Here is a 22,935-nt window from a genome sequence, read left to right on the forward strand (position 1 = left end):
ACTGTACATTCCAATCTGATACGCTTTAAGAAATTTCTGTAGTTTTCTTATTATTAAAACTTAATTTTTGATGTTGGCATCTTTTAACCGCACTTTTTTTTTTTTTTTTTCGGTGGCCGTACTCCTCCAATTCAGTTGCGCCCGCCGGTATCTAAGCGCTCAGATTTCAACAAAAGGCACCGCCTCTCGATAGAGTGAAACAGAGAATTACGCGCACGACCTTGAAAAAAGCGACGCTACAGCGCTCTGGCGTGGAAGCTGGTAACTACGAGTACCCTCTTGTGGAAAGAAGAGCTGTCTAGCGGCGGAGCTAACAACTACCTCAGTTTTGGATCCGAAAATTGGAATAATAAATCCTATCCCCTCGCGACTTCTATAAGTTATATATATTCAATGGTAGGATGGAGAATATGGTTTCATTAATTGACATGAATTGTTGGATTTTGTCGGCAGGCCTTTTTAATCTTACATTAGAAATTATAAGTAGATTTTTAATTGGTTTTTCAGCAATTGTACAAGCCAAATTATTAAGTAATATAATCAATTATCATTACATTAAAAACGACAAAAATTTACATTCTATGCCCTACCAGAGCACATCTTTAAAATAATTTCAAACAAAATAATATTACAATAGCTATTTTTTTATATAATCAAAAAATGACACATTACTAAGGACAAGCAAAACTTGACGAAAACAAGAAGATACGAACAAGATCATATCAATCCACCGATTAACACTTTCTAAGGGAGTGGTCAAGGGGCATTATGCAAAAAGTGATCAAGAGGAAGTGTACGAGGGCATGCTGTGATGAATTGGAACACAATCACTGCACTTCACTGCAACTAGCTGACCAATGCAGCTGTAACATTATGGTATCTGTTAAAGTGCAATACTCTTTTAAATTATAAATATACCCTCAGTCATCCTAATTTCCAGAGGTATTTTAGGTCACATGATACATTTTATACGTATTTCAGAACATTTATGGAAATATTTCGGTTAAATGTTTCAGAAATATTGATGGGACATTAGTGGAAACATTTCAGAAACATTACCATTTGATGTTGCAGGGAGGTTTCATTGAAATATTTCACAGGGCGGACATTTTGATGTTTCTGAAATATATCCGAGATGTTTCAGGTAGGTTGCGAAATGTTTCAAACATGTTACAATGTTTCAAAAGTTATATTTCTGAAACATATCTGTAACATTTTGTGCTGTATGGGCAGTACAGCACGACTCGCGGACCGGGACAGATGCACGTCCCACGGGGAGCCATCATCTCTTTGTCTTCACTGAACTTCCATCTGGTAACTATAGTCAAACCCTGAAACCTTTTTTAACTACTCCCTGTGTGCGCCCGGTCCTTTTCCGGTGTAGGGCCTAACCCAGCCGCATAAACTTAACACGCCCCTCACAACGCATTACGTTGACGTCGTCCGGCCGACGACCACCCCAGAGCCCGACCTGCACCCGCCAGTATACGCTCCCGCTAACGGAACACACCCCTGGCCATGGCCCACCCGAGTCAGGCGAGCCGAACAGCGATTAAAAGCAAACCCGCGAAAACCTGAGTAGACAAGAGAAGAACCGTACCGATTCCTCCTGGAACATTAAATTAGGATTTTAGCGACAATAAAGTCTCTTCCAGACACACCCATTTAGAGTCTAGCGTAATGAGGTCAAACCTGGCGCAAGAGAGGCCGAGCCTCTCTCGGACGCCATGCCAGTTCGGCAGTTCATCACGGCTCGCGGACCGGGGCGGACCTACGTCCCACGGAGAGGCAACAACCTTTGTCTTCATCGAAAGTAACGTCCGGTAAATATAGTCACTAATTAACAGAACCCCTTTTTTTACTTAAACTCTCCGTGAGTACCCGGTCCCCCTTTTCGGTCCAGGACCTAATCCGACCGCATCAGTTTAAAGACACCCCGCACCACACTTGGTCAGCGGGGTTGATCTTCAGTATACGGCACGGGCCGCCTCCCGCAACGCACCGAACTTTACTTAAGGTCACACGCACGGCGCTGACCACAAACCCGCAAGGGAGCTTGGACAAACTTAATTGCGGTGCGTGTTTCACCACAGTGGGCACAACACCCGCGCAGAGACATTCGTATACGGGATTGGCCGTCTCCAATCGCCCAACCCTTAACTCAGTGTATTTTTGTATCCCGTATTTTGTATTACTAACTTACGTTACCCGAGTAACGAGTGCCACGTAACTTGTGCGCGCCCCCTTAATTCAGTGTATTTTTGTGTCCCGTATTTTGTATTACTAACTTACGTTACCCGAGTAACGAGTGCCACGTAACTTGTGCGCGCCCCCTTAATTCAGTGTATTTTGTGTCCCGTATTTTGTATTACTAACTTATGTTACCCGAGTAACGAGTGCCACGTAACTTGTGCGCACCCCCTTAATTCAGTGTACTTTTGTGTCCCGCCTTTGTGTTACGAAATTACGTTACCCGGGTAACCAGTGAGACGTATGAGACGTAACAGCGTCCGAGGCCCACGTAACGCGGAACAAACAATACGGCGCCACGAAATAACGAGTAAACCCCCCCCCCCCCGGGGACCTCTGTAGAGTGTTGAATTGTGTACGACTCACTCCTATGAATAAAAGGTACGACACCACCACCTCAACTCCACGTCTCTTATTTAAATATCATCTCACACAACACCGTCGCCGGCCCTAGTGGGCCACGCAGGGGCACATACATCCACGACCCCAAACTCACGACTAGAGCCGAGCTAGTCTGGCACCCACCCGGACAAAACGTATCAAGAACCGCCTTTTCCCACTAGGAGCCACACCGGGACTCGAGCCCGAGACCCCGGACGACGGCAACGTGGGGCCGTGCAATATACGGTACGGGCCGACTCCCGCTATACCAGACTTTTAATTAATCGCCGAGTGCACAGGCACTGGCTAAATCTAATCGTAGACTTTACTTAATTTAATAGCGAGCCGCGGTCCACACTTGTGGGCCCGCTCGTCGCCGTTCACAAATTACGGTATTAGCCGACTCTAATCAAACTCTCTCCCTCAACCTCGACTGGCGTGAGGATGTAACTTAAGTGACGGCGCGTCAGAGCGCCTAGTGTATAAATGACAGTGTACTTTATGAAGGGAAATTTTGTGACTGTAATTGCAGTGTAATTTGCCAGCGTAATTAAATGTCCACTCCGCACACTCCGTGCGCGACGTGTAAGCGACAGTGCAAAACCATGTACGTTATTTCTGAACCTCACCAACCCAGTTAGGGATCAGCGTCCTATGCTGTGCAGGGCCAGTGGGGCAACAAGCATTAGGGATCCCTAACATCATCACCACTGCCGCCGTTCCTAGTGGACCACGCAGGGGCCTTCGGACCTCACGACCCTCCATTGTGGCTAACCACCGCGTTAGCCTGGTGCCCTCCTGGACACGTTTCCCCGCAAGAAAACCACTCTCCCACTAGGAACACCGCCGAGTCTCGAACACGAGAACCCGGGCGACGGCATTTGGCGCCCACTGCGTGGGACGACAACAGAAATTCAAGACTTCCTTAACGTGCATTACAGAAGAAAACATTACCGAAAAACATTTTTTTAAACCATTATCTGTCCATTTTTTCTTTCCGGCCACAACGCGGACACAGGACAGCCATTTTGCGCAGAAAAGGGGATTAGGGCCAGACAGGCTGGCACGACGCAGCAAGGAGACAAAGGGGCTACAACAACCCCCCGTCCCTCCGCGAACATTCCGGCCCAGCTCATGACGCGGACCACCGACGTCACCACCAGCACCCCTCCACACTCCTCCACCACCGCGCCCGTTTTCTGTCCTCCGCTTTGTGCAGCTGTCCGGGCGTTCTCGGCTGTCACTGCGCGCGAATATCCGCACTCCCCCCCTCCTGTTCAACCGTTTCCGCCCTTTGCTTTGTGCGGCTGTCCGGGCGCTCTCGGCCATCGCCTCACACGCCCATCCACAACCCGGCCCGCGACACGGCCATTCTCGGCCTCCGTTTTGTGCGGCTATACGGGCACCTGCCCAGCCGGCGAGCGCGACCCCGCGCGCAGACTTACCCCGCGCGCACAGCACCACGAGTGAATCAACCCACTGACACAGCGGGATATGCACCATAACCGGAGGACCATGCAGACCCCGACTACCGACGTCGTGTGTGCACAATGCCTGTTGCCTAGGGAACCGGATCTACTGACTGGATCGAGACCATGGTACATGACCTGCCAATGCACCGCCCGCAGTAACGACCCACACGACCACTCATGGGTAAAACCGTGGGACGAACAGCTACAGGGTGCGAACCGCGGACCACCGGTCTGGCAATGGCTACCCGGAAAAAACAACTCACAACCCATAAAGACAGAAACAGTTACCAGCACCACCTTGGTGGACACTCGACCGATCACATGCACCGTGTGTACAAACACCGCGCAGGGTAAACTCCACGTGCAGATACCAACATCACTCGCTGACACGAAACTCGGGATGAGCAACCCACCCCAAAGCTACCAGGGGAAACTCGTACTACTCGAATTCGGTGGCCTCGCACACGAGGACCCGCGGAGCTTCGTAGAGAGCTGCGAGGCGCGACTAACCCGGTCAGGGATGCCAATAGACAAGTGGTCAGGGCGAGCCAGCGAACAACTACGGGGCACAGCTCACCAATGGTGGGGCCTGTGTGGCCAGTTTGGCATCCCGTGGAGCGAATTATCCACTGCGCTCACCCGCCGCTTCGACAGCGACCAGGCGTTAGTCCACTGCACGTCGCAATTCTACGGCGAGCGACAACGCGAGGGCGAAGCAGTTGAACACTTCATCGCGCAAAAGATACAACTTTTCAAGCGCGTAGCACCACACGCACGGCCCACGACTGCGTTACCCGTGGTGACAGCCTTACTACATACTGGACTCCAGCTGTTCATGTGTTGCTGCCGCACCGACTCAGTCGAAGAGTACGTACAACAGGCCATCGCGATCGAACAAAACCTGCGGGACCTCTGGCACCGAGGCACACCGAATACAAGTCGGGGGCGTAGCAGCATAACACAGAACTGGGGACCAACCCCAACCAACACGCCAGAGGCAACTGATACCCAGCCACCGACACGACGGTGAGCCATCGAGAGTGCACCACCCACCTACACACCACCTATACAGGGACGATCCAACGAAACGATTCAACGGGACGATGAGAGACTACCATTGGGTCAGCACAGTTGCCCCAACGGCACACGCCACTGGCACAAGGACTGCCCCCTGTCACGTCACCAACAGCCACCACTGAATAACCCGCCGGGAAATGCGAACCCGGGAGCGTGGCGCTAGGACCGCGACCCCCGGTTACCCCAAGACCCACATTCACCGCGGAAGGAGAGACACCACCCCCGCCTGAACCAACTGACCCGCCCCCGGGACAGCCTCCTGCGCATCCCAGTGGAGATCAACGGGCAACCCGCCGCCGCCCTAGTGGACACTGGGGTGAGCCACATGTTCGTGGCCCCCCACCTCGTACCACCCGGGATGCTCCAACAACACCAGGCGGAGTTGCGGCTGGCGACCAACACACAGCCAGGCGTGACCGTGGGGAAGGCGGTACCAGGGTCGGACTGAGCCGGAGGGGCTCGGGTGGCTGTACACAATCCCGGGGCCCGAGACTAGATGATGGTAGATGGAATACTATCGGAAAATACTGAGATACACAAATTGAGATAAACAAAATATAAAATTTAATTATCAACGCAGTAATAAATTATTAGGTACAGACAATAGCACATCAGGTTACCCAATACCAGTATAAAAGGACCTCCCTCAATAGGCGAGTTTCATATAACTTGAGCTCAGTTCAAGGTCAAAGTATAGTAACCTGATAGAAATTCCAATAATGATTAATTATATTAAACACAAATTTAAGAAAGGCGTTATTTGAAAATTGTTTGACATAAGAGACTGATATTAATTATATAGTCTCTCCTCTAACATTAATGGGCTGTTTTTTATTTTATTTTCCTAGTATTTAATACACATGTGCATTACCTACTACATATCTTTAAATATTGTTTTTGTTTTTAAATTACAGTTACATAAAATAGCAACCATTGAGTGCTTGGTTACTTCGGTAATGATGACCTATTGTTGTCTTTTGTATTATATACCTATAACACAATTCAAACATGTATATTAAATATAAGCTGTTGGATATCTCAATCAATAATAAAATAAAATAAAAAGTATAACAAATAATATATAAAGCTAGCCAATCAACACTTTTTTTGAAAAGAGGAGAACTTTCAGCTAAGCATTTAATGACTCGATCGTAAAAGCTGCTGTTCTCGTCACCCTTCATTAGATCTGATTCTGTGTTTAATATAATCAACGAATCCAACAGTTCTTTGCCCCAGTTGAGAACAATGTCTCGTTATGCGCTTCAACGCTGAAAATCCTCTCTCACAAGTCACTTGCGTGAATGAAAACTAGGCCGAAGTTGGATTTATTCCAGATTTATTTTCCTTCCCCTCATTTTCCAAAACCGAAGATGTGGGCGGAGCCAAGCGGTACAGTACTGAAAATACAAAATAAACACGTTCTTGTGTACAGCACTACACATACAAAAAGCAACAGGGAAAAAAAAGTAATTGCGCAACGGTACAGTACTACACATACAAAATGCAACATTTTTTTGTACAGCACAACACATAAAATGTGTAACAAGTGCTTGACTACCCATACAAAACGTAACAAAAAGTACAACACTACACATACAAAATGCAACACGAAAGAAAATGCGAATACCTTTCAGAACATATAAAGTGCAACACTGCAATTGAGTTAACTCTATTGTAGTTGTAAAGAAGTACAGCCAAACCCAAACAAAATGCAACATGAAAGGAAAAACATGAATGTACAGCATAAAAATCTCTGTACAGTACATGTCAAACTATTATAGAGATACAATGGAGTACAGCACTAACCATACTAAATGCAACACAGGACAAGAGCACAGCACTACACACATGAAATAAAATTCTTATACAGCACTACACATATAAAGTGCAACACTTGGCTGAAGTTAGCTCTATTCAAGATTTAACAGAGTACAGCACTACCCATACAAAATGCGTGGTACCTGCCGTACAGCTCTGAAACATCAAAAAAATTATAAATATGTGGTTTGCAGCGTACAGCACATACCAAAGGCATCTAAACCAAAAATATAACACCATTATGCAGTACTACAATATTCAAAAAATTTTTTAACTGTAACTATACGTTGTAAGGATAGAGCTGATATGTCATTCTTTTGTGCATATTGTGTGCTTCTCCAAGAAATTACAAAATGCGTGGTACCTGCCGTACAGCTCTATCAAAATCGTCTAAACCGAAATGATAACACATCTTTGAGCCGGGAAACAATTGGTTTTATTTTTTTCCGTTATAAATCAAGGTTGTACAATAGAGCTGTTAGGCTCTTCTGTTGTGCGCATGGTCTGCTAATTCAAAAAAATTATAAATATGTGGTTCCACCGTACAGCACGTACCAAAGGCATCTGAATCAAAAAAATTACGCCAATATGCAGTACTACAACATTCAAATATTTTTTTAACTTTAAAATCCGAGCCGAGTAAATAGTTACATGATTCTTGATAAGGACTGTTCTACAATGGCACGGAAACTGAGACGGATCACGGAAACGGAGACGAATCTCACTGAGCAGAGCTTCTGCAATAGAACACAGATGGAGACGGCCCCGCAAGATTAGCTCATCAGTGCTGAGGTCTTTGTTTACGTTGCTCCGTGCGACCAATAGAAGCTGAGAATCGAGCTGCGATGGTAGCCATGTTTGTAAATGTTCTAAATACGTTAACAATTATTTAAAATACAAGGACATCTAGTGTTCTATTACTGCTTTGTCGTTTATTTTTTATTATTTTTTTTAAATTATACCTGAGTCTATGTTTTATAATCAATTTTTTTTTAAAATAAAGTTAATATTTCGTAACCTAGAAATGCAATATCATTGTTTTACATTAGTTACGTTTCCGTACATTGAGGAAGTAATTGACTCTGTACCTATTGAATTGTTCCAGGACCTCCGTTTTCGTGAGTTGTCTCCGTTTCCGTGAAATTGCAGAACGGGCCTAAGAGCCACATACGTAAATAAACGAGAAGAATGAGAAGAACGAAAAGAATCAAAATAATTGAAAGAATCGAAAGAATGAATCTTTGGGACGAATCTTTGCAAGGAACTGATTGAAATGAATTGATTCGGTGAAAAAAATTCGTTCTGCCCATCACTACCGCGCAGCAACAAGCATCCTCCTGCCGACCCAAAACTGATTATGACTGTGCGATTCCATGTACAGGGTTAAGTTAGGAAGTACACAAACACTCAGACAATTTATGAAACATCTTTCCAAGCTTCTAAACATTGACATAATTAGGTTATAAATATTTAAGAATTTAAATAAGACCTGACTTTAGCCGAATTGGGTCCGCTTGGGTGCGCCCGAGCCAGGTCTGTATACATTTATATGTTAATGAACTGGAAATTACTTATATCAACAATGGGGTCTGCTGAAACACATAACAAAAGGTTTGCAATACTAATTATATTTATTTCAATTGTACACGTCAACTTTATGGTACCGAGTTTGTCTAGAGTGGCAACCAGCCTGGAGTTTTGGCAAAATACAACTGACTCATCAAGAGATCTCTGGAACTGTAGGTCGGATTGACTTTAAATTTGGCATAGTTACCCATTTTACAATGTAGATGCTCACTAAGAATGGATTTTATTGAAAACCTATCGAAATCACATTTGCATGTTTTCGCACCCCTGCCCCATCGCTTAGCACCCGTTGCCATGGTTAACAGCTGTTATGGTAACCGCTGTTATGCTATGTATCAACCTATGTATAGAAAGAAATATTAGGAAAGAATATTTTATTTTTCAACCAACGGAAAGAAATATAAATTGTGGAACAATTTTGTTTTTTTACAGGGTTACACAAAGAATTTGTCGAAGTATTTTCTAAGAATAGTAAATAGGTAAATAGATGACCCTGCTGGTAGAGGTGGGTCGAAAAGTATCAACCTGATACTTTAGCACTGATACGAGCGGCAAACGAGTACACTTGAAAAGTATCAAGTACTTTAGTATCAGTTCAGAATTCGCCTGGAACAACACCACGGCCAATGTGCGCAGAACCCGATCGCAGATGACGGTCACTTGGGCAGAACTTGTGAAAGGGGAGGGAGCAGGAACGACGAATAAGGGATAAAGAAGGGAAATAATGTAGGGGAGGAAGCGCAGGGGAAGGCGTTGAAGGAGAGGCGCAAAGCGAAATTGTTACGAGTCGTTTGGTTATTGTCCCACATCAAAATACGCGCAGTGCGCAGTCTCGTTCAATAATAAAACTAATGAAATTTTAATATTAAAAAGTACAATAATACAAGATATAATATTTATATTTGTGCACCTAACAGATATGAAAATGCAAATAAATTCTCAGTTGACACTAATAACAGATGTAATCAACATATGGACTTTTTTTTCCGAAAACAATTAGTAACTAGTGTTTTCATACATTAAAAGATTACGAGTTTATCAAAAATAAAAAATAAAAAAACAGATACGTACATCAGTGAGCATACTATATCAATATTTACGTTTCAAATGTTTCTTCAGATTAGTCGATGATGATTTATAACTCAGTTTTTGTTTACACAAATTACAATTAGCAAACTCATTATTTTCCGTAAAAAAATTCCACACAAATGAAGTATTTTTCCTGCACTTATCCATTCCTTATTTCACTATAAAGATACTAACTACAAAGCATGACAGCCCGCAACAATGTACATGGTGGTAATTAATACACGGCCAGGACGAACTGCAGTGAATGTTGAACTGATTGATACTGGCTGTATCAGGCGGGCATGAGAGTAACAGAGGTAGAGAATTACCGGGCGTGATAAATAATGTATCAGAGACACCGATACTTTTTTACGCTGGTGATGACGGCACGGAGGATGTGTACCCGGTAACGAGAATGTTGATACCTTGTTTCTTCCTGGGACCGCTACTGCTCTGATACAAAAGTATCAGATACGTGTAACTAGGTACATTACTGTATCAGTATCAGGTTGGGACAGATACCGAAAATTGCTGTAACAACCCACCTCTACCTGCTGGCCATTCCAGAAACTTCCCACTATATTCGTGCTCAAAACGCTTGAAAAATGACAAAAGTAACAAACACGTAATTAGTACATAGAATTCTAAAGAATATTATGTAATTTAATATAAGAATCAGAAAAAAAAAAACACGACAGCTTTAAAACAAGATACCCTTTGCACAAGAAAATCTGATGACAATCTTTCATATCATGTGGAAAAGAATAATGTAAAAAAAAAATAGTTTCTTGTGTTCCTCAAAATTAAATTTCTTGCTTTTTAGATCATTTAAAGAAAACTTTTCTCAAAAAAAAAAAAATTATAACCATTATTTAATGTTCTGTGGAATATATTGTAAGTTAGTGTTATGTACAACCTTTGGGATGTGGATTTTGGAAACCTTTCCTCTATTTAAAAAAAGTTATTTTTGTAGGTGTCTCAGATCATCCATTAAAGTTATGCTTACTGCAAGCCCTTGAACTTCTTAATAAATATACAGTTTCTACGTGCTTAAATATTAATTATCAAAATATATATCTTTTATACGGGCCTATGAAGTAAGGTAGCCCGTTATTAGTAAAACAATTGTTTCATTAATTATAACTCGTTAAGTTATTGGACAAAGTGTTAATAAAACAATACAGTAAAAGAGGAGAAAAATAGACATTAGAAGAACATTTTGAAAAACACAAGTTTAAAATTATAAACAATGAAAGAACTTCAGGCAAAACACCTTTACTTAAACATAATATAATAAAAAAAAAATCAGAAACAAAAAATCAGCAAATAGGTACATTATTCTACTAATCAACTTTATGCAACCCGCATAGAAGAGCATATGATATTTCAATACAAAGTAAGTTCTTAATACACAAAATTACAGTATTTGCCTAAAAAATAATAATATCCACCATTCTAAATAGGTGTTCTTATTGAAATTAAAATGCCTTTGGTTAGAACTACACGCAGACATACACATATTTTTAATTTTTTTGATGTAGCAGACCATGCGCACAACACGAGAGCCTAACAGCTCTATTGTTGCAACCTTGATTTATAACGGAAAAAAAATTATAGAAAATTGTTTCCCGGCGAAAAATTGTGTTATCATTTTGGTTTAGACGACTTTGATAGAGCTGTACGGTAGGTACCAAGCATTTTGTAATTTCTTGGTGAAGCACACAATACGCACAAAAGAATTACATATCAGCTCTATCCTTACAGCGTTTAGTTAAAGTTAAAAAAACATTTGAATGTTGTAGTACTGCATAATGTTATTTTTTTGATTCAGATGCCTTTGGTACGTGCTGTACGGTGGAACAACATATTTATAATTTTTTTGAATTAGCAGACCATGCGCACAACAGAAGAGTCTAACAGCTCTATTGTTGCAACCTTGACATATAACGGAAAAAAAAAATAAAACCAATTGTTTCCCGGCTTGAACTTGTGTTATCATTTTGGTTTAGACGATTTTGATAGAGCTGTACGGTGGGTACCAAGCATTTGGTAATTTCTTGGTGAAGCACACAAAACGCACAAAAGAATGACATATCAGCTCTATCCTTACAGCGTTTAGTTAAAGTTAAAAAAAATATTTGAATGTTGTAGTACTGCATATTGGTGTAATTTTTTGATTCAGATGCCTTTGGTACGTGCTGTATGGTGGAACCACATATTTATAATTTTTTTGAATTAGCAGACCATGCGCACAACAGAAGAGCCTAACAGCTCTATTGTTGCAACCTTGATTTATAACGGAAAAAAAATAAAACCAATTGTTTCCCGGCTCAAAGTTGTGTTATCATTTTGTTTTTGACGATTTTGATAAAGCTGTACAGTGAGTACCAAGCATTTTGTAATTTCTTGGTGAAGCACACAATACGCACAAAAGAATGACATATCAGCTCTATCCTTACAACGTTTAGTAAAAGTTAAAAAAATATTTCAATGTTGTAGTACTGCATAATGGTGTTATTTTTTTGATTCAGATGCCTTTGGTACGTGCTGTACGGTGGAACCACATATTTATAATTTTTTTGATGTAGCAGACCATGCGCACAACACGAGAGCCTAACAGCTCTATTGTTGCAACCATTATTTATAACGAAAAAAAAAAAAAAAATAATCAAAATGTTTCCCGGCTGAAAGTTGTGTTATCATTTTGGTTTAGACGATTTTGATAGAGCTGTACGGCAGGTACCACGCATTTTGTAATTTCTTGGAGAAGCACACAATATGCACAAAAGAATGACATATCAGCTCTATCCTTACAGTGTTTAGTTAAAGTTAAAAAAATATTTGAATGTTGTAGTACTGCATATTGGTGTTATATTTTTGGTTTAGATGCCTTTGGTATGTGCTGTACGCTGCAAACCACATATTTATAATTTTTTTGATGTTTCAGAGCAGTACGGCAGGTACCACGCATTTTGTATGGGTAGTGCTGTACTCTGTTAAATCTTGAATAGAGCTGACTTCAGCCAAGTGTTGCACTTTATATGTGTAGTGCTGTATAATTATTTTATTTCATGTGTGTAGTGCTGTGCTCTTGTCCTGTGTTGCATTTAGTATGGTTAGTGCTGTACTCCATTGTATCTCTATAATAGTTTGACATGTACTGTACAGAGATGTTTATGCTGTACATTCATGTTTTTCCTTTCATGTTGCATTTTGTTTGGGTTTGGCTGTACTTCTTTACAACTACAATAGAGTTAACTCAATTGCAGTGTTGCACTTTATATGTTCTGAAAGGTATTCACATTTTCTTTCGTGTTGCATTTTGTATGTGTAATGTTGTACTTTTTGTTGCATTTTGTATGGGTAGTCAAGCACTTGTTGCATATTTTATGTGTTGTGCTGTACAAAAAATGTTGCATTTTGTATGTGCAGTACTGTACCGTTGCGCAATTTCTTTTATTTCCGTGTTGCATTTTGTATGTGTAGGGCTGTACACTAGAACGTGTTGTATTTTGTATCTTCAGTATTGTACCGCTTGGCTCCGCCCACATCTTCGGTTTTGGAAAATGAGGGGAAGGAAAATAAATCTGGAATAAATCCAACTTCAGCCTAGTGAATGAAATTGTGAGAATTACACAATATGCAACATATAAGGTGGTGTATGTGCTGATATGCATGTTATACTGTGATCAAAGTTTACATGCACATTGTATGCAACTTTGACAGACGTCCAAACCACTTCTGGAAAAACACATGGCGTCCTTTGCTGTTTGGTCTAAGTCAGACATCTTTGTTGTCTTCTTCTTCACTTTGCTTATGTTGCCTAGGTGAAATGTGCTCATCCCAAAGAGTTTTAGACAGTTCATTAAAATTATTTGCAAAAGATTTGAGTTCTTTTGACAGCAACTCTCGATCGACATTTGCGAGAGACTTTAGTAGGGTTTGGAGATATTGGCTTACTGGAGTTGATAGGTCAAACATTTTCTTGAATGTGAAGGCTGTCAGGATAGTTTCAAATTTCAAAAAGGAATCCATCAATGCCTTTGCTTGGAACGAAACTTTGGCTCGAACTTCGTGCTCGAAGATATGGCACTTAAAGTTTTTATTAACGCGTCGTATCGAGTTTTCTCCATAACAGTGGTCAAGGCTTTGTCTTTAGCCCACCATCTCGTTTTTCCACTATTCTCTAATCGTCTCAATTAGTCTTGTCCAGCTGTTAATTCTGAAATTTTGTCCACCCATAGAGATGTGCGCTTTAATGATTCATGAATGAATACACTGGTAGACTCCAAGAGCCCAAACAAATTCTTTGCTTCAGTACAGCTTGACGTCGTGCCTCCTAGTACTAAGTTTAAAACATGTGCATAACGATGTGTGAAAATTAATTTTGGCACTTCTTCCTTCAGTTTTGCTTGAAGACTATTATACCTGCCTGCCATATTTTCGGCGCCATCAAATGACACGCTAATAATATCTTGCAAATGTAAGCCTAACTGAGCTATTTCATTGTTTACAAGAGCTCGGTAATCTTCTCCTGTTGATTTCCGAACAGGGACCATGCTGAGCATCCGTTCTTGTGGGATCCCATTCTTAACATAGCGTACGCAAATTGCAGCCTGGTCAACAACGCCAACATCCTGACAAGAATCTACATTGAGGCTAAACGATTTCGCCACCTGGATTTCTATAACGATTTCTTGTTTAACTTGACGTGCAAATATATTTATTAATTTATTTATAGTGGTTTTTGATAAAAAGGTAACAAGCCTACCTCGACCCTTACCTTTTCCTGAGTCTTTTTTTTTACTTTCAGTAATTGCCTCGGATATGTGGGCCTTAAGAACTGGATCATACTTCGACAACAGGACACCTTTTAAAAAGTTTCCGTGATTCTGCTTCTGGTTGTCGTCAGCGATATCCGTTAATGAGTACAAGGCCTCACCCTTTCCAACATAAGCAATGCCTTGTTTAGATATGCATAGTATTAAATCAATTGTTCTTTTCAGGATCAGACACCTATTGGAAATCTCTTGCATATTCTTTCGCGTGAGATGTTCCACATTTCTCTTTTTTTGCTGTAAGCAAGGCGACCACGGCTGACTGCTGACTATGGCTTTCCTCGTGTTTGACGAGTTGCTCATAAATATATTTTTTGGACGGAGTAACACCATCAATAAATGGACTTCTTCCTCTTTTTTTTTTTTGCGTCGTCAGACGCAAAACACATGTAGGCAGTACAAAATAGCTTATTTAATTCAAGATAATAAGAGACAGATTCTCGTCGAATTAAAGTTCCTGTTGGTAACTTTCGGTAGTAAACCCGATTTCCATCAAAGGCAAACTATTTTTATTACCCGAAGGTTGGATAGGGTGAACAGATAAGTAACTTAATTTATCAGCAGTCGTAGCATTTTTTCTTGACGGGGCAAATTCAGAAAGTTTTTGAATTTCACTGTAATCATCGTCTGTAAATGTAAGTGACTTTAGCGCAACGCTATCGATATTTGCACTAGCTCTGGCATAGCTAGAAATTGAAGTAATTGTGTCTTTAAGATTAGAAATGCATGCATTTGTTTCTTGTGATGCTGTGTCCTGCACCGCTGCCATGCTCTGTTCTGAACTACTTGCATGCGAAACTGAATCCAATTTTTCGTCTGACTCAAATATTGATGTTAATGATAGTTTCGGAAATTTAATAAATACGAGTAAAGGGAGCCTCATTACAAAAGTTCAGCTACCTAGGTCCGAGGGTTTGGGCTGAGCATTAATGAGTTAATCAGCCAGGACTTTTGTATATAACATATAAAGATTTCTAAAAATTGAGCATTCTCTAAAATATTCCGTACCTATCTGTAGCTTAAAATTCAGACAACTGAAAAAATATATAAAAAGACGTAACTTTGGCTTAAAACAGGTAATTTTGACAGATTTTAGAATATAATTAAGGAATTAAAAAGTGAAACTACAGGTAAAACTATCAAATATGTAAAGATTTGTTAAATTAGAAAAGAAAACAACTGTATTAAATTGGGGACGCTGAATTGCGCCCCATTGGAAAGGGCGCCTTTCAGATTTTTTCGAGCACACACACAATTATTTAAATCCTGATAGGCTGCCTTTCCAGAGTTGGCTGTTCGCTCAGTTTTAAGCGAAAGAAAACCCTGAATTGTGCCCCATCGGAAAGGCCGCCTTTCAGGTTTTTTCCTTGTACGCATACAGTCCGTAAAATCCTGATGGGCTGCCTTTCCAGAGTTGGCTATTCGCCTTGTTTTAAGCGAAAGAAAACCCTGAATTGTGCCCCATCGGAAAGGCCGCCTTTCAGGTTTTTTCCTTGTACGCATACAGTCCGTAAAATCCTGATGGGCTGCCTTTCCAGAGTTGGCTGTTCGCCTTGTTTTAAGCGAAAGAAAACCCTGAATTGTGCCCCATCGGAAAGGCCGCCTTTCAGGTTTTTTCCTTGTACGCATACAGTCCGTAAAATCCTGATGGGCTGCCTTTCCAGAGTTGGCTGTTCGCCTTGTTTTAAGCGAAAGAAAACCCTGAATTGTGCCCCATCGGAAAGGCTCCCTTTCAGAAATTTTTAGTTTTCGTTAGATCGTTGTGGGCACTGAATTTCGCCCCATCGGAAAGGCCGCCTTTCAGGTTTTTTCCTTGTACGCATACAGTTTGTATAATCCTGATGGGCTGCCTTTCCAGAGTTGGCTGTTCGCTCTGTTTTAAGCGAAAGAAAACCCTGAATTTCGCCCCATCGGAAAGGCCGCCTTTCAGGTTTTTCCTTGTAAGCATACAGTTCGTAAAATCCTGATGGGCTGCCTTTCCAGAGTTGGCTGCTCGCTCTGTTTTAAGCGAAAGAAAACCCTGAATTTCGCCCCATCGGACAGGCCGCCTTTCAGGTTTTTCCTTGTACGCATACAGTTCGTAAAATCCTGATGGGCTGCCTTTCCAGAGTTGGCTGTTCGCTCAGTTTTAAGCGAAAGAAAACCCTGAATTGTGCCCCATCGGAAAGGCCACCTTTCAGGTTTTTTCTTTGTACGCATACAGTTCGTAAAATCCTGATGGGCTGCCTTTCCAGAGTTGGCTGTTCGCTCTGTTTTAAGCGAAAGAAAACCCTGAATTTCGCCCCATCGGAAAGGCCGCCTTTCAGGTTTTTCCTTGTACGCATACAGTTCGTAAAATCCTGATGGGCTGCCTTTCCAGAGTTGGCTGTTCGCTCTGTTTTAAGCGAAAGAAAACCCTGAATTTCGCCCCATCGGAAAGGCCGCTTTTCAGGTTTTTCCTTGTACGCATACAGTTCGTAAAATCCTGATGGGCTGCCTTTACAGAGTTGGCTGTTCGCTCTGTTTTAAGCGAAAGAAAACCCTGAATTGTGCCCCATCGGAAAGGCCGCCTTTCAGGTTTTTTCTTTGTACGCATACAGTTCGTAAAATCCTGATGGGCTGCCTTTCCAGAGTTGGCTGTTCGCTCTGTTTTAAGCGAAAGAAAACCCTGAATTTCGCCCCATCGGAAAGGCCGCCTTTCAGGTTTTTTCTTTGTACGCATACAGTTCATAAAATCCTGATGGGCTGCCTTTCCAGAGTTGGCTGTTCGCTTTCTTTTAAGCGAAAGAAAACCCTGAATTGTGCCCCATCGGAAAGGCCGCCTTTCAGGTTTTTCTTTGTACGCATACAGTTCGTAATATCCTGATGGGCTGCCTTTCTAGAGTTGGCTGTTCGCTCTGTTTTATGCGAAAGAAAACCCTGAATTTATCCTTAATATTTCCCATATTCCCATAGTGGATTCCACTTATATTCCCAAAATAAAATAATGAAGATATGTAATGGTAATTCTCAATAATAATAATGTGACTTTAGTCCACCGCACACAGAACGACTTTCCTTGCGGGATTGTATGCATATTTGTTTGTTACACAATATTCCTTCCTTCTTCCAAAGTGACTTGCAGTGACGCGATGTAATGTTCACACTTACTTAATAGTTCATTTTCAGGAAGATCACACCCTTGTACATCCGTAGCTTGCCCTGATGAGGATCCATAGTTAACATTTGGTTTAGTCGATTGGAGTTCACGCCGTTTTAGTTTCATCCGACTATCTTCTTGGTAAGCCAGTTTACGCCGAGTTGTGCAGTGTCGAATCTTTTTACGAATGACTTTCTTGTGTATTGAACCAGGGCTCCTACCTGACATTTTTTTTAAAGGACTCTTCTCCCAAGCTAAACCTTTCTTGAATCTTGTCCTGCCATGTAACATTTACGCTGTGTCTATGTGTAGGTAATTTATTATTTTGCGTCCATTAAATTTGGCAACGAGGCTCGTATAGAATTCTACCGAATTACTGGTTTTGTTTTCTTTGAGATATCTGTCACAAAAAATGTCTTATTAAAAAAATAAAAACCTTTATGTATACTTATAAAAAAATTACAATTCGCGGTAATAAATAATTTTAGTAATAGTGTCCATGAATAAGAACGAAATAAAAACTGCTTTCTGCGAGTGGGATTTGTTGACAATGGTTTCAAGCTCAATGCTAAACCGCCCCAGCTCACGATACTAGGCTGCTGGGTAGGGCCTACATAAGTATCACAATGGGGCATTTATCACATAGCACATAAATAAAATTTTAAGGAGTGAATTCTTTCAGCAGCATACACGAAAACACCTTTTCCATTACGTAATCGCATATAACTATAAATACGGCTGAGAAACCATACAATTACCATGTTATGTGTACTGAGGTTGTATACAAATTGATGTTCTGTTTTGATTCATTAACCATGTCAAAATATGAAACTAAACTAATAAAAACTACAAGTCATTTGTACGATTTCAAAGACGACACGTAGACATGGGATACACCGCGCGCTCAAGAAAAACTGTCATTGAAATCTAGAAGTAATAGTCTTTCAGCACAGCATGTACATAGCAATGAGACAAAACAAAAATAACAAATAACGTATTTATTTATTAAACATAGGTGATGGTGAATAGACGTCACTTGCTCCTACTAAGTTATGAATAACATATTTTCCAGTAAATTCTGTTTGTTTAATTGTTTTGAAAATATGTTAACTAAAATTGCACTTTTTTTTTGCGAATATGCTGATTCATTAGCATATGAAACAGAGTTATATTTAATGATCTTTCTTTGTGTATTATACTTTTACGTAATTCATTATTGTACATTCCACGACATATCAAAATCGTTCCTAGTTTACACTCATACCTATGACATTCATTCAAATATTGTGGCAATATGGATGATATGATTAAATGCATTTTGAAAAGTTGTACATTTCATTGGCTGTCACACATTAAATCAGCCTTTATTATACCTACTTCACTTGTTCCCATAAAACTTATTAGGGGTTAAGCTATAGATGATCTGGGCGAATTAGCAAAATATGCACTCTCTCGATGGAAGTATTTTCACCGCATTCTACAAACATATTAATAAAATGACAGATTCAGTTAGGCACATGTTATATAAAAATTGAAAATAGGCATGAAGGTCTCGGAGGCTATTTTAACAGTAACTTTTAAACACTAAAAATGTTTTTATAAATGCATATGCATAATCCTCTGCCTTAAATTATTTTAGGGTCATCGTTTTTAGGATGACTTTAAGTGAAAATTCCAGAAGGCAAGGGTAATACAATTTTGTGAGCTCCTTTTGTTAACGCTTATTTTTATATATAGCAGCAATATTAAATTAAGTTAATTCGTTCGCTAGTTAACAACCCCCCCCCCTCCACACACACACACATGGGAAAATATTACATCATCAACCTCTCTGTTAAAAAAATGATTTAAAAAATACAATCCAGTCACTGAGATTGGCGCACCATCTGTTGTAAGGTTTAATTAACAGCTGCATTCTTAGACTTCAACGTTGGGAAAGCAAACCGTATGTGCTGCCATTTAATTTGTAAATTTTGTACTTTGTACTCATTTGGAGAATGGTTCCAACATTTGTCAACAGGGGCGACACACGTAAAGACATCTATCTTCGAGAAGGTTCGTAGGACAAACTCCTGTAGGGCAAACGACTGTAGGGCAAACGCCGGCAAGCATTTATTTTCGGATTATTGAAAATTCGCAAACTTTTAGGGAAAACGCCTGTAGGGCAAACGCCTGTAGGGCAAACGACTGTCGAAAAACTTATTTTAGGGCAAACGCCTTTAGGGCAAATGCCGGAGCTTGGTCCGAATGTGATCATCAAACATTTTGTGCAAACGCCTTTAGGGCAAACGCCTGTAGGGCAAACGCCTGTAGGGCAAACACCTGTAGGGCAAACGACTTTAGGACAAACGCCTTTAGGGCAAACGCTTTTAGGGAAAACGCCTGTTTGGAATGAGGACTGCGAGAATATGCTTTGAAAATGCGTTTAGGACAAACGCCTGTAGGGCAAACGACGCACTCCCATTATGTACAATTGATAGCTTTAGAGAGAGATAGGGAACACACACATGCTCATGTGTACATGTACAATATGAGACACACTTTCCACCAATATCTATGTTGGGAGTCATTACAAAAATCAGAGCAAATGGCTGTTAAAAAATTTGTTTTTCAATGAAAAGTTATTCAGGAATTCTATCTGAAAACAAAACACAGAAAATAATTATTTCAAGGTGGCTGAATCATTGTGTCCATCATCGAGAAAAACAAGGAAAACGTGGAATAGTCGGAGAGCTAAATATAAATAAAGAACTTATAAATCAATGTAATATATACGCAATGTACCTGAAACTATACTCATTTAGCTTATTTCAGTACAACCGTGAAGGTGTAGTAAATATTTATATGAGGTCGGGGGAATTCCGCATACTCACACTATCACAGCGTCCATCCATATCTTACAGTCACCAATAATAATAACATGTTACTACCCTATGCTACACAAATTAATGTCATATTAATACCATAAAAGCATATTTAAGAGATTTTAACTTGAATATTGCTTTTATATAATGTTGCTATGAAAGGGCTTCACAACTAAATATACAATTCAGTCCTATGTCCGCTCAACATATGACATTATATTCACTTGTAATCTCAAAATGTTAATAACCCAGTATGTGCGCAAGATTACCACCTACAGCTCTAAATCCTCAAGGTTTCCCTTTGAAAGTCCCCAATCTCAAAAACCAGACATGACTTACGAAGGTTACAACCTAGCTAAGGAAGGATTTTTTAAATCCTTACCCTCTACATTTGAAGAGCGTTAGAAACTGCAGAATAGTACCCTTTTACAAAGGGAGTGCGGCCTGTGGAAATAAACTAGGAGAAAATTGTTGACAGCTTCTAATTTTGGCACTATTTGTAGGCGTAAACCACATACTTCATGCCAAAAATTGGTGGCTACATTGTTGTATGAGGATTTAGATACAGATGCTATGATATGGGTTAGAGATCACGAAAAAGAGGTAGTGAAAAAGCTGGAAGAGACTTGTGATGTACAAGTAAAGGCATGTGGACTGTTTGTTGATGAAGAAATACAATTTCTAGGGGCCAGCCCAGATGGACTGATTGAAAGAGATCGTATCGTGGAAGTAAAATGTCCATCTTCTGGAGTAAAGCCAGAAGTTCTAAGTCCTGATGAGTTAATTCTTAAAAGGAAATGCACATTTTGGAACATATCTCGAGACAAAAAAAAACTGTTACAGACATTAATAAGAATCACCATTTTTTCTACCAAGTTCAAGGGCAACTTCATGTGACAAGGCGTAATTACTGCATCTTCGGGCTCTGGACTCCAAATGGAATTAAAACCACACGTATTGACAGAGATTATCTGTTCTGGAAGGATCGAATGGATCAGCAATTGACAAAGTTTTACTTAAACTGTATGCTGCCAGAACTTGTAGACCCGCGACGACCGCGGTCGTTGCCCATACGAGATCCTGACTATATTACAAAGGAAGGCTATGAACGAATTTGCTGCAAGACAACACAAACTTAGTGTCAAGAAACCATCAAATTCCAGAAGAAATAAAAGTGTACAAGCTATTGCCAACAATGATGAACCCGAATCAAAGAAGACAAGAAGAAATTTGTGTTTTTGAATATGATTTATCACTATTCATAATGAAATCGTCTCATGTAAGTCATTATAAATATACCACATGTTACACTCACCTGAACTTTGGGTATGTCATTTTATGCATTGTTCAGTTCTTAACTACATACATACATTTTCAGTGCGATAGTGTAACTTATTAGTTATGTGCTTACTACATTGCATGTGATAGAATTTCACTAAAGATAAAATCGTTGTATCAAGTTTTGCATAAATTATTAACATGTACATTTTGGGAAAGTGTTTCTGCTTGTAAGAAAGGTTTCATTTTGCACTAAGTATACGTTTGATGTATTCTAACTTGCTATTTCAGCACTGTGTGGGGAGAGATTCAGTCTCAAAATTGTATATATGAAATAATACAATATTCGATAGATATGTGCGATATATTCCTTTAACATTATTCGTATTTACATTTAAATAAAAGATAATTGCAATATCAGTGTTAACTCGGCTGAGTGTATTTCAACCAGTACTTAATGTAAGAAGCCATTTTATCTAGAATGTATAAAAACAATAATTGAAAAATGAATGCTTGTATAAAGATCATGTGTTTATTTATAGGTACTAATAAGTCTGAATTTGTGTCTGTATTTGATAAACTATGTATGGTAAGTTTGAAATTGGCTGGCACATTTTGTGAGGTAATTCCTTTTGCAAATGTAATAATGTTTGGCCGATGATAAACATGATAAGATGTCGGAGTCACTGATAATCGAGACTTCAAGCGACTTCATAACAAATCAGGAACATTATGGCAATAAGCAAGAATTTACTTAAATACATTAAGTAATCAAATCAACTAGAAACATTTTAATAAATGTTCTTGTCTTCTGGGTTCTAGCCGCGTCACAATGGAAGTTCTTTCTGACGTTTCGGAGTGCGTTGCAGCCTCCATCTTCAGGGCAGCAGCAGAAGTTGCTTCTTACCTACTGTTACTCTCAGTAACCTACTACCTACTGTTCGTCAGTAACCTACTACTTACTGTTACTGAAACGTTTTTTGTGGAATTACTAGCTATCCTGCCCTGCTTCGCACGGGTGTAGTGATTTAATTATGTAGTGTAGGTGTATTTACCATTTATTCTTGTGTATCTACTCAAGGAAGCTTTTATCTCTATATAATATCTATAAAACAGTGTCGCTGTACGCGTTTGTTTTTATTTACGCTTACTTCTTCTGAAAAATGCAACTGATTTTAATGTGG

The sequence above is a fragment of the Bacillus rossius genome, chromosome 7, assembly GCF_032445375.1.
Source record: "Bacillus rossius redtenbacheri isolate Brsri chromosome 7, Brsri_v3, whole genome shotgun sequence".
NCBI classification, from domain to species: domain Eukaryota; kingdom Metazoa; phylum Arthropoda; class Insecta; order Phasmatodea; family Bacillidae; genus Bacillus; species Bacillus rossius.